Source organism: Frankliniella occidentalis, unplaced genomic scaffold (assembly GCF_000697945.3).
Source record: "Frankliniella occidentalis isolate FOCC.00 unplaced genomic scaffold, Focc_3.1 Scaffold594, whole genome shotgun sequence".
Lineage (NCBI taxonomy): Eukaryota > Metazoa > Arthropoda > Insecta > Thysanoptera > Thripidae > Frankliniella > Frankliniella occidentalis.
The window spans coordinates 18,719-22,694 of record NW_026267710.1 but is presented as its reverse complement, the minus strand read 5'-3'; the positions used below and the strand labels follow the sequence as shown (position 1 = coordinate 22,694).

The 3,976-nt window shown below is 42.0% G+C and overlaps 1 long non-coding RNA gene across 1 annotated transcript; it reads left to right on the top strand.

Moving 5' to 3' along the window:
- Positions 1–1,267: 1,267 nt before the first annotated feature.
- LOC127751596 (uncharacterized) lies at positions 1,268–3,097 on the top strand. Its single transcript, XR_008012175.1, has 5 exons — positions 1,268–1,876; positions 2,159–2,340; positions 2,436–2,580; positions 2,687–2,869; positions 2,949–3,097. It is a non-coding gene; the product is annotated as an uncharacterized LOC127751596 (long non-coding RNA).
- Positions 3,098–3,976: the final 879 nt, after the last annotated feature.

Genomic DNA, 3,976 nt, shown 5'->3' with positions numbered 1-3,976 from the left:
GAACGGGGCCGCCGGCCATGGTAGGCAGCCGGCCTGCCAGAGTGATAAGGTACACGTTTACCGAACGGGGCCGCCGGCCATGGTAGGCAGGCCCGCCTCACACAGTGTAACGTACACGTTTACCGAACGGGGCCGCCGGCCATGGTAGGCAGGCCCGCCTCACACAATGTAACGTACACGTTTACCGAACGGGGCCGCCGGCCATGGTAGGCAGCCCGCCTCACACAGTATTAAGGTACGAGTGCGTACCTTAATGCGTTCCTTACCACCCGTACCCCAAAATTAAGGTACGAGAATGGCTGACTCTGTACCTTATTGACCCGCTGTACGGTAATCCCAGCGGTTAAGGTACGCACGACGTCATCCGTACCTTAAAATACCCCACCTTGTACCTTAAGCATTTACGGTGCGACTTCTGACAAACTCTTTTCAGCTACCTTTAGATCTCTCTGCCACACCCGCAACACAGCCGGACACACTACAGCAGTTAGGTCAGGCTGACCGGGATTTAATGGCGGATTGCCTTCATACAGGAATTTTGTATCGTGAGTTGCCTACCTACCTACCTACCTCCGGTTGATTGGCCTCGGCTAGGCTAAGCCGGCGCCTTCCTCATATGGCTGGTATCCAAAGGGTATGTCCCCTTCTTTGGGAGGGGTCGATTGTCGGCCTTCCGCTTAGTCTATCGTAAATTTAAAGAAAATACGCGAGGGAACAGATTTGAGCTAGGTGTGACCACGCGTGACCACAAGACAGCCGGAGAACTCCTAGGGGACGGCCCTGAGTGAGGCGTGACCATTGGTTACCGGAGAACTCCCAGGGAGAACCCCTGATGACGCGTGACCACGCGTGACCCTGAGTGACGAGGGGATGTCGGGGTAGGCTACTAGGAACTGCCCTGAGTGGGGCGTGACCGCACTTGACCACACTTGGTCGGAATACTCGCAAGGACGCCGGATTGGGGTTCTGTGGCCACACTTGACCACATCGTCGACATGCCATTTTTGTATTAGGCTGGTCCATCGGTGTGCCGTGACCACTGTGTGGTCACGGCCCCAAGAACGGCTAGGGTCTGGAAAATTTAGAGATACTTTCATCCTTTAAAAGGCTAAACCCAAAACCTCATCTCTGTGACTTACATTGTAGCCCGTCCAGAAATTTTCAAAGTGAGGTCCATGCGTGACCACGTAGTGGTCACGCCGGAGGGTACGTGTTAATCACATTTCGCGGGTCGTTTATCACTTTGAATTGCGCGGGGTCACTCTACTCATCGGGCTAAAGTCATCAAATTATCGGGACGCACGGCCGCATAGTGTGAATGTGTTTTGTGTGGGAGAAGGGAGTGCAGCTCGTCAAAATCGTGCAAATTTTGACGGCAAATAATTTTTTTCTGGTGTGTCGTTGTTTAGTGATATAGTGATATTTGCATTCTGTTGGCAATAGCTTGCAGCAGTGGAATCGCATGGAATGACCACGTTAGGTTGGTACGAACATACACGCATACACACACTCACACAGTCTTCTCTAGTGTTTGTTGTGGTGCAACTCCAGGCAAAAACATTTCCGATTCGTTCGAACTTCGAACTGAAGTTCATGTGATAATCAGTGCATATTGTGCTGTGACCGTCCTGCTTTGGCGAAATTTCGAAGATTCATGAAAGGGAGAATCAAACTCATTTGTGAATACGTGATGAAGTGAGTTGGTGGGCCGGCGCATCAATCAAACCGCCGCTGGAAAGTCTGAAGAAAATACAAGTTTTACCAAATGCCAGGCTTCTGTATTAATGGAGAATCAGTGTACGGGACAAATGGATCCAAAAATGTGGAAGAAATCACTTGATGTGCGTGTACTTCAACATGCGAAGAAGATAATCAGGTAAGTTTTGAGGTTAGTCGTCCCTTAGACCACCTCAAATCTTCACAAAGTTTTTAGACAAAGTTCTCAGACAAAGTTCTACTCATTCAAAATGACTGTTGTCTTGTGTCACCCTGAAAATTTGGTTTTCAATGCTGTTATCTGGCCCATGACTAGCTATTGTTCATTTAATTCTTTATTGTTTTGTAGCATCCGAATAAAGAAGGAAAGCAGAGACAGTTTTATCTTTCTCACATTAAAAACAAGTGGCTCTCTATTAAATTTTTTATTTTTCTCTTGCAGAAAATTGGCATTTCATTCAAAACACATTGAGCGCAAACATATATAAATACAGTGCTCGCCTCCACCCCTCGACCCTGGAGACAGGTTTTTAAAGTTTGTAATCCTTTAGCATACTTGATGACTTTGTTCAATCGAATTCTGGAATATGTATGTCTTATGGATTTCATTTTAAAACAGGAATGGTAAGTTTAAGTAATTAAGTAATTCTAAAAATCTTATTGTTGTTAAGTTCAGTATTTGCTAACATAAGATTTTATAATTTTGTTTTCTGTTGTAGTTTACTTGTGCAGGCGCACTGCCTGTCCAACTGAAGATCTTTTACCGTTCATATCTGCCTCAAGTATCGCTATGGTTCCATTTCGATTCCAAAGCATTTGATTCGAAAACAAGACGGATCAAATTAATTCTACTAAATGCTTACAGTGAGTATTGTTTTAGTGCTTCTTCAATGTGGAATGTTTTTGTGTTGAGAATCTGTTGTATTAGTCTACATTGATAGCATTTCTGTATTGTCATTTTCTGTTGCAGGGATTACATGATATTGAGCCATAAACTTTCATTGGAGGATTAAAGTTCCTTTCGGGGTATTCCATATTACCACTATGCATCATTTTAGTCACTTTTCTTTGCTGTTCCAACTTTCCACATACACTGACAAGTTACCAAACAACATTGTCTTAATTTGGTTGTTTGTTCTGAATCGGAACCAAGGTATTTTTTTTATTTTGTTTCTATTGTGTCAGTTTTGTAAAGAATTACCAGCACTAATATATTTCCGTTTATTTTTTAGGTCCTTCCACAACTTTTTCCTTCAACATCGATTCAAATGAGGAAGAATTATCTATCTGATAAAGTTGCTGTACTTGAATGAAACTACAACTTGAATCTAATGGCTCTGCATTAGCAGCAAATGGCAATAATTCCAGATTCAAGAAACAATCCAGGTGAACTTGCTTGATTCTTTTTTTCTTTAACTAAGTCTTTTTTCTTGGAAGTAGGGGTCTCGCTTGAAAAGATAAGAGTAGTCTACATGCACATTTAGGATGTGTGTCTAGGACCTAAAGTTTTTAAAGCTGTTGTAAAGTGAAATGGCAATCTTTTAAACCAAACCTCAAAATTAAAAATTGATTTTTGGGATTGAATGGTATTGACATAACTTAGTTTTTAGCACAGAAATGTGTAAGAATTGTGAAGGGGATACTGGGATACCAAGCAATACCCAAAATTGTGTATTTTTTTATAAAACTGTCAAAAACTTCACAAATGAACTTTTAGTTTTCAAATAGCCAACTTAGGCTTAAAATGAGCCTGAGTTTACTAGGCACAAACGTGTGTTGCCAAATTTAAAGTTTTGTTCATACTTACACATGAATAATCTAGGTGAAAATGACATTAAAATCATTTTCAATGAAATTTCCCAAAATTTGCATTTTTTTTGCACTTTTTTTGTATCAGTCTGAACAGAATTAAACTTTTGGCAGCATTCAGTTGAATCTATTCACCTCAGAGTCGTTTTAACCCCAGGTTGGCTATTATAAAACTGAAAGCTCATTGTATGGGGTTTCCGGCAAATTTTGATAAGAAATTAACACAATTATGTTATGCTCAGGAACCACTTCACATATCTCAAATGTACCTATGCTGGAGAGAGAGTCATGTCTGTACAATTGAATTCCTGAAATGCACATGTACTTTTGTCCCTTTAAAAGATAGCAGTTTGCTGGAAAAGGTGAAATTTTCTCTTTACATTAGCCCTAACCTTGCATTAGAGAGGGTGTCCTGCCCAGACCCAGACCTGGTTCCCACGTTAGGTTAGGG